Here is a 16,199-nt window from a genome sequence, read left to right as displayed (position 1 = left end):
CTAAGGAATCCATACTTGTGCCTTTAAAACCAAATAGTACTGAAGGCTTTATAAAGAAGCGTGACGGGCCCTCCCCAACCTCACAACCCCAGTCCTTTCTATCCCCCCACTTCCATTCCCCGTGGAAACCACTTTAGCCATTTCTATCGTAGCTGTTCTTGTGTTTACCTCCATTTATATAACTGGTAGGCGAATACTTGTATTTAAAAGTAATTTTAAAATATTAGATACTAACTTCTTGCCGTGGTAGATAAAATGTGAGTAGGTAAAATTGCAGGTGGATGAAATTTGGTCGACACCTCCTTCCCCTCTTCTCTCTTCTCAGTCTGTCCTCACTTAAATCTTTATTCATGCAAAGTTCATCTTGGCGTGGAAGGTGACCCCTTTCCTGGAACGTGTTCAGAGACTGCTCCTCCCCTGCTCCCACAGAGCTGTGTATCTCTCTTAGTGCACTGTTCCCCTTGCCCTTCCACGTTGGAGTTATCTATAGAACAGGTCACACAACTGTGGTCTTTACTGCTGTGTGCCCGATATTGGTAAACCCTGCTCTTCTTCCCTGTCCCTCGCCATCTCTATACCTCTCTGCTTTGCCGGTCTCTGGGTGGGGGGAAACCAAAGTGGGTACTTCACGTGTGCCCTGAAAGGCTGGGACGCTGGTCGTTCACTCTGCTCTCTCTTTCCCTGAAAGGAGAGCTCTTTCTAGCTGAGGAGTTCCCTCTTAGCACTGAGTAATGCCAGCTTAAAGGACGGGGTGATGCAGGCAAAATGAAGCTGTTCTTCTTTCTCTTTATGTGTGGTTATTCTCACATTTTTTGTTCTGCTATGTTGCTAAAGTTTCTTAAGGGGGCTTTAGAGCTCTCCCAGAACTCTTTTTGACCATGGGTAGGTAGCAGTCTAATTGTTGATCTTTCTGGGAGGACAGAGGCTAAGATCTCCTACTCCCCCATCTTGGTGACATCACTCACTAACACATCGTTCAGGATTTTTCATTTATATTCATGAGGGATAGTGGTCTTGTCTTTGCATGTGATGTCTTCACTTGCCGTTGAAATCAAGGTAACTCTGGCCTAATAGAATGATGTGAGACCAGCTCTCTCCTTCGATATTTTCTGAAATAGATGGTGAGAGATTGGGATTATTTTCTCCATTAATAGTCAATGGAATTCACCAGTTGAGTCATCCGAATCTGGGCTTTTCTTCCCTGAAAGGGTTTTAATTACTAATTTAATTTTCCTGTTGGTTACAGATCTATGGAGATTTTCTATTTCTGTTTGAGTCAGTTTTGGAAATTTGGATCTAAGAATTTGCCAATATCTTATAAATTGTCTAATTTGTGGCATAAAGTTGTTCATAATATGCTCTTATGATCCTTTAATTTCTCTGTGGGTGGCCCTTTATAATTTCTGATTTTCTTAAATTCTATCTTCTCTCTTCCTTGGGGATGCTAGCTAAGGGATTGTCAACTTTATCTGGTAAACAGCCAATTTCTGGTTTTATTGATCTTTGTGTTTTGTATTTCACAGGCATGTGTTCTAATCTTTTGTATTTCCTTTCTTTTGCTTGTTTTCAGTTTGGTTTATTTTCCTTTCTTTCCTTTCTTAGGGTAGGAACTTAAATTATTGATTTGAGACTTTCCTCTCTTCCACTATAGGTGTTTAATACTATAAATTTCTCTCTAAGTACTGCTTTAGGCACATCCCGTAGACTTTGATATTGTATTTTTTAAATTTTCATTCACTTCAAAGTACTTTCAAATTTTGTTCCCAGTTTATTCTTTGACTCATGTGTTATTCAGCTGGGTGTCATTTAAGTTCCAAATGTTTGTGGATATCCCAGATATAGTCCATTCTTGATAGCTCACATTCCATTGTGGTTGGAGAACATATTTTATATTATTTCATTCTTGCTAAATCTGTTGAATTTATTTTATGGCTGAGTACACGGTCTATCCTGGAGCATGTTCCATGTGCTATTGAAAAGAATGTGTATTTGGTAGTCATTGAGTGCAGTGATCTATACACGTCACTTAATTTAATTCGGTTGATAGTGCTGTTCAAGTCTTTTATAACCTTGCTGATTGTCTTTCCTCTTTTTAATCCATTATGGACAGGAGGCAGTTGAAATTTCCAAGTATTGTTGTTGAATTGTCTCTTTCTCCTTTCATTTCTGTCAAGTTTTACTTCACGTATCTTGAAGCTCTGTAGTTACATTTGTAAGCATTGATAATTTTTATATCTTTCTGATGTATGGACATTTTGTCATTTGCATATGTGCCTCTTTGCTTCCAATAATATTTCTTGTTTTAAAATCTACATTGTCCAGTATTAATACAACCCTCTAGCAATCTTTTGGTAACTATTTGTATGATATGTCTTTTCCATCCTTCTAGTTTCAACGTCTGTTTGTCTTTGAATCTAAGATGTGTCTTTTGTAGATCACATAGAGTTGGATCTTGCTTTATTATTCATTTTCCCAATCTCTGTCTTCTAATGGGTTTTTTTAGACCATTCACATTTAGTGCAGTTATTGATAGGATCAGAGTTACATTTACCATTTTGCTATTTGTTTTCTATGTCTTCAGGCTTCTTTGTTCTCTGTCCTTCCTTTATTAACTTCTTTTGTGCTAAATAAATCTTTCAGGACATCATTTTAATTCCTCTATTGAATATTTTTTACTGTTTTTGAGCTATTTTCCTAGTGTCTGTGCTAGGGATTCCAATATGCATTTTAACTCACTATGGTCTATTTCAAACGAATATTAACTTAATTCCTATGAAATATGGAATGTTTCCTCCAATGTAACTCTATTACTTTCCCCTCTTGTGCTATTATTTTTATATATATTATATCTATGTATGTTACAAAACCAATACTACAGTGTTACAATTATTTCTTTGTACAATCTCGTGTCTTTTAAAGAATTTAACAGAAGAAATGAGAAAATATATTTATAGATTTTTTTTTAAAACCCAGAAATTTATTACTTCTGGCTCTCTTAATTTCTTCCAGCTGATTCGAGGTACTGTCTGATGTCATTTTCCTCCAGCCCAAAGAATTTCCTTTAGTATTTCTCACAATTCAGTTCTGATATCAAGAAATTCTTCCAGTCTTTTTAAATTTAAGAATGTCCTTATTTTACCTTTATACTTAGTGGATAGTCTTGCCGGATAAAAAAATTCTTCGTTACCATGTTTTCTTTCAGTATTTTGAATATGCCATTTCTCTGCCTTCTAGGGTCTCTTTTCTCTGATGAGCAGTTAGATATTATTTACGTTGATGCTCTCCTGTACATGTTCAGTTGTTTTGCTCTTTCTTCTTTTAAGATTTTCTCTTTGTGTGTGGCTTCCAACAGTTTGACTATGATGTGTCCAGGTAAAACTATATCTTTGTATTTATCCTACTTGGAGTCCAGTAAGCTTCTTGGATGTGTAAATTAACATTGTTTCATCAACTTTGGGAAGTTTGGGACATTATTTCTTCAAAAAATTACAAGAACTATTAGATCCCCAATTTGAGGAGGTGTATTAGATGAGATTTGGGACATTTACTGGGAAAGTCCGGGAACCTGGAAATTGGAATGATTACATGTATTTGGATTCAGATATAGCTGAACTCGTTGGGCACAATGAGTCTCCCTTGATTTCATAAGCAGTTGTTTCTCCCTGTGTGAGGCTGTTCCTTCGTTGCTGGTATTCAACTATACGATGAATCTCAAAATCATTATCCTGAGTGAAAAAAAAAAGCCACACAAAAATACACTGTATGATTCCTTTTGCATGAAACCCTAAAAGGATAAAGCTAATCTAATATTGACAGGCATAGAGAGAAACAGTTCCCAGATGGAGGTGTCTGAACAGTTTGAAAAGTGATCCAATATACTGGGGCTCTCAATGGATTGCCTCAATTACTCACTCAGATAAGGTGTGAATACAAGAATATCTTCAAGAGGGACATTATGTTCCTCAATATTTTATCAAATGATCACTACCCATATGAGGGTGAATGCCAGGTAAGTACACCTCCCCCAATTACTGCTAGGATGGACTCAGTGTGAGGTCAAGATTAAGGTGAAGAAATTGTATTCCTTCACTTACGTGGATTTACCGAGCATCCAGGAAGCCCAAAGTTATTATCAGAGGAGAGGGATATGGTCAAACATATACTCCTGCTTGGTCAGAACAGATATTCTATACTCTGTGCACTTTGCCTGGCAGGTGTACACTTGCCTCTGCACAGCTTTGAGGCTTATTAGACAGTTCAAGTTTGTTCTACCTGCCACACTCTCTGCAATTTTAAGGCCTTTAAGGTATACTAAAAGTCACTGCTTTGAGGAGCTTAGAAAAAGAAGTGAAGAGTAACTGAATTCTGACAGTGTCTCTCTCACTTCTCTCTCTCTCTCTCTCAATCCGAAGGGGTGAGCCTAGTATAAGTTACCCCTGAAAGAGGATACACACTATCCTCAGGCCCTGTCCGAACTTGCTTACTGGCTCCAGGCCCATAATGGGAATAAAAAACCAGCTATGTTCAGAGTAAAACTGCAAGAAATCCAGAAATTAGAAAACCAAACCCACAAAAGGAGCTCAAGATCTTGCCCAACAAAGCAGAAACCAGGTAGCACATAAGGGGGTGGATCCTTATCATATTAGATTAGGAAGGATGAATTATGTTTGGATAGGCTCAAATTAATCAATATGAGCATACTCCGTGTGGACTCAGGAGCAGCCCATGTTGCATTTCATACCAATGAAATATGTATTTTCTCTAATGGGATACTGACAAATGTTTTTTAAAACTCTTAGAGTGTTTCTCATGTGCAGCCATCTTTTGTGGTGACATGAAGGGATCGGTGGTGGTGGCTCTTGGATCATGAAGTTCATTGAAATGAAACAGATGGGTATTCTACTGAGATGCTTCCTGAGATCTATATCTATATGCATGTGAAATTCTGGATCTTGTGGGCCAAAAACGAACACAAATCACCACAACAGGGATTCAGATTCTCTTTCTAAATCCTTGATATATCCTACTTTATAGACAGGAGGCTTTGACTAAAGGGAAGGCTGGGTCCCTTTGACAAAATTCCTCATAACTTGGTCACAAGAATATACAATTAAACATTCCCCAAAAGTCCCCAAGGGAGACCTGTGGCCACATACCCATCAACTCTCCTTCAAACTGGGTTTCCAGTGTATGGTGGCATCATTGGAAATTATGGCTGCTACAATTGCAGTCTCACTTAGGGGTGGTTCTGAAACGTGTGGTGAAAAAAATCTTCCCAGTGGGTAGAGTTCAAGGAGGTATATTTAGTTCACTTTGTGAAGAACTGACATGTGCTTGAGTTTCGATTTATACTGATTTATGTCCAGTAGCTCAGTGAGTTGACAGGTAGTAGGGGGCTAAACAAGAATAAGAGTGGAAAATTGGTGACAAAAAGGTCTAGAAGAGACATATGTGGATGGAATTCTAAGAATAGGTATTGAATGGGGTTTATAAATGCTTAACGGAGGATAGGATATCAGAGGGAAGAGAACAAGTGAGGTGTTGGGTATTTATTCCTTTGGCTCTCCGTGCTGAGCCATGTAATGGGCATTCACAATGTTTCTCTTCCTAAGACCACAGCTCTCATAAGGGTGGCCTCTTGTGCTAAGTTCTGATAACGTTACCTACTCTCACTGCAGCCCTGGGGGTGATAATAACTCTCTACCAACACTAGTTACAGGATGCTTCACTAACCCTACCCACATTTTTAGAGCCCTATTTATTAGACTCTCCTCAAGTGTCCCATGGTTTCTTGACAACTGACACCTGTTTCTCGAGGGGACCCTGACTAATAGGCCCCACAACAACCCTGATCATAAGCTCCATGGGGGTAGGGAATTTACTCTCTTTTATTTGATGTTGCTATCCCAGCACCTAGAATGATGTTGATTGTACAGTCAGTTTTCAATAAATGTTTGTTAAGTGACATATGTTGTGACCACTTTCTCTCCTTCGTGATCTTTATGTGAAAGTCTATTATGATTGATTTAATATAGTTTAACCAGCATTCTTGTGCTTTTATCTGTAATTTGCTAAAGAATGACAAAGAATTATAAAGGTCAGCGAAAAGCAAGCAAACTTGTCGCTATGTGCATGGAAATCCAAGATATTTAACACAAAAATTTATGAAACAATAAGAGAAATCAGCAAGAAGCAATGTTAATGTATGAAACCCAACAGATTTCCTATAAACATCCACCCCTGGAGCACCTGTGCAGACCCTCAGTAGAATCTGCACACTGGGCCCCAGGCGCGCCAGGATGGGGCTCAGGGGTTGGTGGGTCCGGCGGCTGTAAAGGAACAGGGTGGAGGTTAGGTCCCAGGTTGAAAAATTGTAAAATTATAATTTTACAGCTATGTAATTTAACTACTTCAGTCGTCATGTCTTTTTCTTTTTACAAAGTCAATTTTCCTACATAACTCCCAATTTTTTTCACACCATCTAAGTAATATTTTAATATTTTCCATATCCAATCCGTATTCAAATTTCCCCGACTACCTCCAAATGACTTATGAAAACAAAAAATGCTGTTTTAATCGGGAGCCAATAGCGGACTACACTTTGCCTTTGACAGCAGAGTTCAGGCTTAACCCTTAACCTCTTCGGGCTCGGAGGACCCTGGGCAGGAGAGATTTAAGAACACCATCCTCCCGCTTTCGCGGAAAGGCCAAGAGTGACTTGAAATGTAGACGCGGAAGCCTAGGGGAAATGTAGTTTTAAATAGGTGAGGTTCACCGCCTGGACTCTGGGAAGGGGACGCCACGCTCCTTCTGCGCATGTGCAGCCGTAGCCTCCTCGTTCGTCTTCTCAGGACTCCAGAGAACCGTTGGGGAACTTTGGGGTGTGCTCGGAAAAGGCAGGGTGCGCACCTAGGGCGAGGGACTAGCTGGGAAGGGTGTGCCGGTGCTTGGGGATGGGAGCAGGAAGTGTCTGAGACCTCGTCGCCCCCCGCGGCGGCGTATAAACCCGGGCGGGCCGCCAGAGCGGGTAAGGCCGATGGGGGAGACCCCGGCCCTCGGGCTCCCGGGGCGCAGGTGTTCGGGGCGGTCCTGGGTGCCCGAGGATCGTGTGACCGGCCCGCCTGCAGCCCGACCGGAGAGAAGCCCGTGTCGGCGGCGGTGGGTGCGGGAGGGAGGAGTGCGTTTATCAGGCGGACGGTGACCGTGGGTCTGCGGTGGAGCCCGAGCTCTGGAGCACTACAGGCCCGGTCAGTGCGAGCTCTGTCACCTGTAAGCAGGGGCGACAGAAGGAACCTGGGCGAGAGTCAGGGTTCTCATCTATAAATACTAATAATTGTTTCACGGCGACGTTTGGAAACATAGATCACTATTTTAGACAAGTGCCAGGTCGGAAGCCTTAAGTAAGTGACAACTGCTGTTATAGTTAGAGGACGCTTTGTTGTTTTACTGGATAGTTTAATGGACCCTGACAACCACTTCACCAGAAACCGAGGCTCGGCTCGGTGGCCCGATGTGCTCGAGTCAGGAGCTCCCAGCCAGGGAATTTGGATTCGAGGGCAGGTGTGCTTCGCTTCAGTCTCAGGCTTTGTCTGATGTCACACCTGCCCAAGACTGGCATTACAGCCTTCACAGCACTTAGGAACGTGGCCTGTCCCTGCGTCCCCAGGGATGTTAAGGAAAGGATGTGGATGGAATCCCACCGTGTGTCACATGTATCCTGGGATTTCTAGTGTCACTTCAGGTCCCTTGGGTCAGACAGAGGCGTCTGGCCCCCTCTGCATCGTCAGGCTTTCTGTCCTTGAAGTCTAATGTTATAATGAATTCCAAGAGTCAGGCTTTTTGCCCCTGAAATGAATTTATTTCTCAGATCCATGTCCCAGTTGCCTTGAAACAAACCAGCCCTTGTGAGGCGGGAAGCAGGGGCCCTCTGTGAGGGAGTCTTAGCTGGAAGAGAGCGTCCCTCTGACCTTAGACCTCTCTCCAGAGCTTCAGAGCAGAGACAAGAGCCCAGAAAGGAGCAGATGCTAGATTTGCAAGATCAGAAGCAGGTCTTGATCCCCCTGCCCAGAATGAACCAGACTTGATGATGATGCCACCTTCAGGAGCCACCACACTGTGTGACAGTGGGGCATCTGGGCCGTCCCTGGGAAGAAGAGGTGAGCTGGGGTGGCCCAGGGGCAGGCTGCTCAGGAAAGGCTGCTTTGTTGGAGAGCCGTGAGGGCAAGGTCTGGGGGTAAGGGACAACCAGGCAGAGGGAGGAAGTTCTGTCTCCAGTCCCCTTAAATGGCCCCCGCTCTTTACAGATGCGCTGCTGTCACACATGTCCACCACCACATGTGACATTAGTGACGTTATCCTGATGTCACAGGATCCAAGAATGATGATCTGTGAAGAGTTTTCCAAGGTCACCTACTTCTAACTCTTGAAAGATTTAAAGACATTGGGCCTGAAAATTTCAGTGACTTGTCCAGGGAAACGCAGTTTGTGACAGTTCACTCTCTCACAGGTAAGTTACCAACAGCATCTATCGAAAGGGCCTTTTGAGAAATACTTCCCAGCTGAAATGAACAGTTAAAAATTCCTGCCTTAAATCACCCCATCTCTTTTACTAGGCTTTCCGTGGATTGTGTATACCTGGGGTTAAATAATATTACTGAGAAAAATAGATAAATGATGCATACTGAGTTATTTTTCTGCTAAGTTAACTTTAATGAAGGAATAGTGTCTTGTCGTTTGGCGTACTTTAATTCAACTAATCGGCTGTTTTGATTTCTTTCTGTTATTCAGAAGGACGCATGCGTTATTGTTAAATCAATCGAGTAAAGTTTGTGTTCACTCAGTAAAAAGCTGCAGATTTCAGCTCCATGGTCATTTCAGAATCACACAAAGACAGGTGTTGCTGCCTGTCCATGATCCTTCTTGTGCCTTTTCAAGGCCCAGAGGGCCCTGTGCCTATGGGGAGGATGATCCCCAACTGGGGTGCTGAGATTTGAGGAGGTGAATCTAAGAGCTGTAAGACAGCTAAATCTCAGGACCCCTGTCTCCTTTCTGTCCCCTCAGCTGAACCACAGTCCTCTGTACTCGCCCAGGAGCCCCAGAGAGTGAACATCCCTCAGGTGAGCTCTTTATTCATTCCCCGCTTTATATTGTAATGGATTTATAAGGTTCAGCAGGATCCATGCATTAAAGGAAAAGGAGAAGTAGAAATAGTAGAAATCAAGTCAGTGTTGAGGAAAAATATACCGTGTTTTACTATTAATGGTGATGTTGGCTGTTAGCTTTGAGTGGGTAACCTTGTCAGGGGAAGTAGTTTCCCACTAAGCTACCTGTTTCAATCTCTTTACTTGTGATCGGGCTATTCAGATTCTCTGTTTCTTCTTGATTCAGTTTTGGGAAGTTGTATGAGTCTTTAGAATTTATCTGTTTCTTCTAGATTGTCCAGTTTGTTGCTATATAGTTTTTCATAGTATTCTCTTATAATCCTTTATATTTCTGTGGTATCTGTTGTAATTTCTCCTCTTTCATTTCTAATTTTATTTATTTGAGCCTTCTCTCTTTTTTTCTTAGAGAGTCAGGCTAAGGGTTTGTCAATTTTGCATACCTTCTCAAAGAACCAGTTCTTTGTTTCACTGATCTTTTCTGCTGGTTTTTTTTTTTTTTTTTTTTGGTTTCAATTTCATTTATTTCTGCTCTGATTTTTATTATTTCCCTCCTTCGGCTGACTTTGGGCTTTGTTGGTTCTTCATTTTCTAACTGTATTTTAAGATTGCCTATTTGAGATCTTTCTTGTTTTTTAAGCTGGGCCTGTATTGCTATGAATTTCCCTCATAGGACCACTTTTTCTGCATCCCATATGAGTTGGTGTGGTGTATTTTCATTTTCATTTGTCTCCAGATATTTTTTGATTTCTCTTTTAATTTCTTCAATGATCCCTTGGTTGTTCAGTAGCATGTTGTGTAGTCTCCACATATTTGTCACTTTCCCAGCTTTTTTCCTGTAGCTGATTTCTGGTCTCATAGCATTTTGGTCAGAAAAGATGCTTGATGTGATTTCCATCTTCTTAAATTTATTGAGGCCTGTCTTGTTTCAAAACATATGGTCTGTCCTTAGAATGCTCCATGTGCACTTGAGAAGAATGTGTATTCTGCTATTTTTGGATAGAATGATCGAAAAATATATGTATTAAGTCCATCTCGTCTAGTTTTTCATTTAATTCCACTATTTCCTTGTTAACTTTCTGTCTGGATGATCTATCCATTGATGTAAGTAGAGTGTTGGGGCCCCCTACTATGTTGTTGTTAATATCTCTTTTTAGGTCTGTTAATAGTTGCTTTATGTACTTTGGTACTCCTTTGTTGGGGACACGTATATTTATAAGTGTTATGTCTTCTTGTTGGAGCGTCCCTTTTATCATTGTATGCTGCCCCTCTTTGTCTCTCATTGCCTTTTTTATCTTGAAGTCTACTGTGTCTGATATAAGTATTGCAATAACTGCTTTCTTTTGTTTGCCGTGAGCTTAGAGTATCATCTTCCGTCCCTTCACTCTGAGCCTGTGTTTGTCTTTAGAGCTAAGAGTGTTTCCTGGAGGCAGCATATCGATGAGTCTTGTTTTTCAATCCATCCCACCACTCTGTCTTTTGATTGGAGAATTCAATCCATTTACATTTAGAGTGATTATTTATATATAAGGGCTTAATGCTGCCATTTTATCACTTGTTTTCCAGTTCTGTATTTCCCTCGTTTCTCGTCTTGTGTATTTTGGACTGCCAGTTCAGTTCGGTAGTTGTCTATGATGGTTTTCTCAGTGTTCTCTTTTTTGTGTGTGAGGAAGACTGGCCCTGAGCTAACATCGGTAAGCAATCTTCCTCTCTTTTAGCTTGAGGAAGATTGTTGCTGAGCTAACATCGGTGGCAGTCTTCCTCTGTGTTTTGTATGTGGGATGCCAGCACAGCAGGGCTTGATGAGAGATGCATAGGTCTGTGCCTGAGACCTGAAGCTGCAAACCCTGGGTGGCTGAAGCAGAGCATGCGAACTTAACCATTATGCCACTGGGACAGCCCCTCAGTTTTCTTTTTTTCGTATCATTTGTGTCTCTGTTCTGATTATTTGTTTAGTGGTTACCATCAGGTTTGTATAAAAAATCTCGTAGATGAGATATACAATGTTCCGATAGCCTCTCATTTCCTTGGTCTAAGCCAGTTCCATCCCTTTCCTCTTCCTCTGATTTGTTGGTCATAACATATTCTGTTTTGTGTAGTGATTTTGTGGTTAAAATCACAAGATGATAGTTATTTTTGATGTTTTCCTTCCCTTCCTCTTTAATGTCGTAATTAAGTTTTTGCTAACCTGTTCTGGTAGAGAGCTGCAATTTTCGGACTTTGGCTGCCTATTTATCTCGTTGCTCAAGGCTTTGTGAACTCTTTTTTTTCTTTTTCAGGTATGAAGGTCTTCTTGAGCATTTCCCGTTTGGGGTGTCTTGTGGCGATGACCTACCTCAGCTTTCGTTTATGTGGGAAAGTTTTTATTTCTCCACCATATCTGTAGGATATTTTTCCCTGGATAGAGTATTCTTGACTGCAGGTTTTTGTCTTTCAGAATTTTGGATATCTCCTTCTACCTTCTCGTAGCCTGTAAAGATTCTGCTGAGAAATCTCCTGAAAGTTTGATATGGTCTTTGTAAGTTATTTTCTGCGGCCTTGCTGCCTTTAAAAATATTTCTTCTTTGTCACTGACTTTTGCCAGTTTTCCTACTCTATGCCTTGGAGTAGGTCTTTTTACATTGATGTAATCAGAAGTGCTGTTAGCGTCTTTTACTTGTAATTCCAGCTCCTTTCCCAGGTCTGAACAGACTTTCTACTCCTTTCTCCCTCCCTTCTCCCTCTATAATACCCATAGTTTTTATGTTGCATTTCCTAATTGAATCAGATATTTCCCAGAGAATTTCTTCGTTTCTTTTTAGTCTTAATTCTCTCTCCTCCTCCATCTGAAGCCTTTCTGTATTTCGGTCCTCCAGATTGCTAATTCCGTCTTCCATAATGTCAGCTCTGTAATCCAGGGTATCCAGATTTTTCTTTATCTCATTGTGTTTTTCATCTCCAACATTTCTGATTGGTTTCTCTTTATAGGGTCAATCTCTTTTGTGAAGTCTTCCCTCTGTTTCTTAATTTTATTCCTGATTTAATTGAACTATCTGAATTTTCTTGTAACTCGAGTTTTTTAATGTTAGTAGCTATTTTGAATTCTCTGTCGTTTACATTGTAAATTTGTGTGCCTTCAGGATTGATTTCTAGGTGCTTTTCAGTTTCCTTCTGGTCTGGACTATTAATATATTTCTTGCTACTATTTGATGGGGTAGGTTTGTGCCTTCGCATAGATAGTATCTGGTTGCAGATTCCACCTGCCACCACTGGAGGAGGTTCAGGAGCTGTGTATTCTGAGCCTGCTGTGATCCCTGGTGTCTGTGCTTGTCCTTTGGAATCTATGCTGACAGGACCCATCTGCGATTGCCTGCTTGTAGCTGCTGCTTTGCTAATGTACGCACGGGCACTCTAGAGGGGGTCCCTTGCTCTGGCTGTCTGGCTGAGCTTGTGAGCCCAGCAGGGGGAGGGGCACTTCTTTTGCATGTGCCATCCCGTGGGTGTTCTCTCTTTGCCCTCGCTGTCTGTCCTCCTGGCGTGCTGGCTTCATGAAGACAGCCCCACAATAGCTTAGCCTCCTCTGTGGAGCTTTCCTATGGGATGTGAGGGAACTTGGAGAGTGAAGGCATTCCCACAGAGTCTCCCCCCAGGCCCCTCTTTTCTCAGAGCTGTGCATGGTCCTGTGCCCTAGGTCATTGCTGGGGAGGGAGGGGAGATCCCCTTACTTCCTCCTTCTTCCTCCTGGGGGGGTCCAGCACCTCCACCTTCAGACATATGGCTGCATGGGTCTCTCAGATGTCTTTTGTGTTGTGTGCCTGTCCTCTGTTGCTTTATGAATATCCTTTTCATTGTTTCTTAGGGAGGAGAGTCTAAGGGAAGAGCTCACTCCGCTGTGATGCTGATGTCATGCCTGGTCATTCTACTTTTAAGTTTTTGAGGAATGTCTGTACTGTTTTCCACAGTGGCTGCACCAATTTACATTCCCCCCAGCAGTGTCTGAGGGCTCCCTTTTCTCCACATCCTCTCCAACACTTCTGTTTTCTTTGTAAAGATTGGCACCTGAGCTAACATCTGTTGTCTATCTTTTTTTCCTTCTTGTTCTCCCAAAACGCTCCCAGTACATAGTTGTGTATTCTAGTTGTATGTCGTTCTGGCTGTGCTGTGTGGGATGCCACCTCAGCATGGCTTGATGAGTGGTGCCATGTACATGCCCAAGATGCAAACCGGCAAAACCCTGGGCCGCTGAAGTAGCGCACACGAACTTAACCACTCGGCCATGGCACTGGCCCCTCTCCAACACTTCTTATTTCTTGTCTTTTTAATCATAGCCATTCTGATGGGCATGAGGTGATATCTCATTGTGGTTTTGATTTGTATTTCTCTAATAATTAGTGATGTTAAACACCTTTTCATGTGCCTGTTGGCCATCTGTATATCTTTGGGAAAATGTCTGTTCAAATCCTCTGCCCATTTCTTGACTAAGTTTGTTCTTTTGTTGTTGAGTTCTTTATATAATTTGGATAGCAGCCCCTTATTGGATAAATGATTTGCAGATATCTTCTTCCAATTGCTGGTTGTCTTTTCATTTTATTGATGTTTCCTTTGCCATACGGACGCTTTTTAGTTTGATGTAGTCCCATTAGCTTATTTTTTCTTTTGTTTCCCCTTCCTGAGGAGACATATTCCAAAAGATCCTGCTAAGAATGATAGCAAAGAGCTTACTGCCTACGTTTTCTTCTTTGCAGTTTTATGGTTTCAGGTCTTACATTCAAGTCTTTAATCCATTTTGAGTTAATTTTTGTGCATGGTGTAAGGTAATGGTCTACTTTCATTCTTTTGCGTGTGGCTGTCCGTTTTCCCAACAGTGGTTATTGAAGAGACTTTCCCTTCTCCATTGTATGTTCTTAGCTCCTTTGTTGAAAATTGGCTGTTCCTAAATGTATGGGTTTATTTCTTGGCTATCAAATCTATTCCATTGATCTGTGTCTGCTTTTCTGCCAGTATCGTGCTGTTTTGATTAATACAGCTTCATAGTATACTTTGAAATTAGGGAATATGATGCCTCCAGCTTTGTTCTTTTTTCTCTAGAGTGCTTTGGCTCTTTGGGGACTTTTGTTGTTTCCTATAAATTTTAGAATTCTTCTTTCTATTTCTGTGAAAAATGTCATTGGGGTTTTGATAGGGATTACATTGAATCTGTAGATTGCTTTAGGTAATATGCACTTTTTCACTATGTTAGTTCTTCTAATCCATGAGCACAGAATATCCTTCTATTTCTTTGTGTCTTCTTTAATTTCTTTCAACAATGTCTTATAGTTTCCAGTGTATAGGTCTTTCACCTCATTGGTTAAATTTATTCCTACCCACTTAATTCTTTTTGTTGTGATTGTAAATAGGATTGTATTCTTGATTCTTTATTTCTGCTAGTTTGTTTTTAGTGTTTTGATGGATTCTTTAGTGTTTTCTACATGTTAAATCTCGTCCTCCACAAGTAGTGACAGTTTTACTTCTTCCTTTCCAGTTTGAATATGTTTTATTTATTTTTCTTACTTGATTGCTCTGGCTAGGACTAAGAAGGGTGAGCGTGGGCATCCTTGTCTTGTTCCTGCTCTTAGAGGGATAGCTATCAGTTTACACCATTGAGTGTAATGTTAGCTGTTGGTTTGTCATATATGGCCTTTATTATGTTGAGGTACTTTCCTTCTATAATTATTTTATTGAGAGTTATTATCATAAATGTGTGCTGAATGTTGTCAAATGCTTTCTCTGCATCTATTGAGATGATCATGTGATTTTTATTCTTCATTTTGTTAATGTAGTTTATAACATTGATAAAGAATACTGTTGTAATCCTTTGTATTTCTGTTATATTGCTTGTGATTTCTTCTCTTTCTGATTTTATTTCAGGCTTCTCTCTTTTTTTCTTATTCTACCTAAAGGTTTGTCAATTTTGTTTATATTTTGAAAGAACTAGCTCTTAGTTTCGCTGATCTTTTCTATTGTCTTTTAGTCTCGATTTCATTTATTTCGGCTCTGATCTCTAGTAGTTCCTTTGTTCTCCTGACTTTGGGCACTTCATTTTCTTCTTTTCTGATCCTTTTGGATGTATTGTTAGATTGCTTGTTTGAGATTTTTCCTGTTTCTCAAGGTATGCCTGTGTTGCTATGAACTTCCCTCTTAGTACTGCTTTTGCTGTATCCAATAGATTTTGGTACACTGTATTTTCCTTTTCATTTGTCTCCGGATATTTTTCCATTTCTCCTTTAATTTTGTTGTTGTTCCAATAGTCAATGAATAGCACTTTGTTTAGGCTCCACATATTTGTGTCTTTTCCAGCTTTCTCCTTGTGGTTGATTTCTAGTTTCATACCATTGTGGTTGGAAAAGATGCTTGATATCTTTTCAGTGTTCTTAAGTTTATTGGGAGTTGTTTTGTTTCCCAACAGTGTATCTTTGAGAATGTTTCATGTGTACTTGAGAGAAAACGTATATCCTGCTGCTTTTGGATTGAATATTATATATGTATCTATTGAATTCATCTGGTCTAGTGTTTCATTTAAGGTCAACGTTTCTTTGTTGATTTTTCTCTCTAGAAGACCTATCCATTGATGTAAGAGGGGTATTAAAGTTCCCTACTCTTATGGTGCTGCTGTCAGTTTCTCCCTTTAGGTCTGTTAATAGTTGTTTTATAGACTTTGGTGCTTCCACGTTAGGTGCATATATATTAATAAATGTTATGTCTTCTTGATGGATTATCCCCTTTATCATTATATAATGCCCATCTTTGTCTCTTGCCTTTTTTTGGCTTGAAGTCTATTTTGTCTGATAGAATTATGGCTACGCTCGCTTTCTTTTGGTTGTCATTTGGTTGGAGTATCATCTTCCACCCCTTCACTCTGAGCCTATGTTTTTCCTTAGAGCTGAGATGGGTCTGCTGGAGGCAGCACACTTTTGGGTCTTTTTCTTAACCTGTCCAGCCTCTCTGTCTTTTCATTGGTGCATTGAATCCCTTTACATTTAGGATGATTATTGATATATAGGGACTTACTATTGCCATTTTATC

This window comes from Equus caballus, chromosome 23 (genome assembly GCF_041296265.1).
Source record: "Equus caballus isolate H_3958 breed thoroughbred chromosome 23, TB-T2T, whole genome shotgun sequence".
In the NCBI taxonomy this organism is placed as follows: domain Eukaryota; kingdom Metazoa; phylum Chordata; class Mammalia; order Perissodactyla; family Equidae; genus Equus; species Equus caballus.
Note: the sequence above shows the minus strand (reverse complement) of the source record.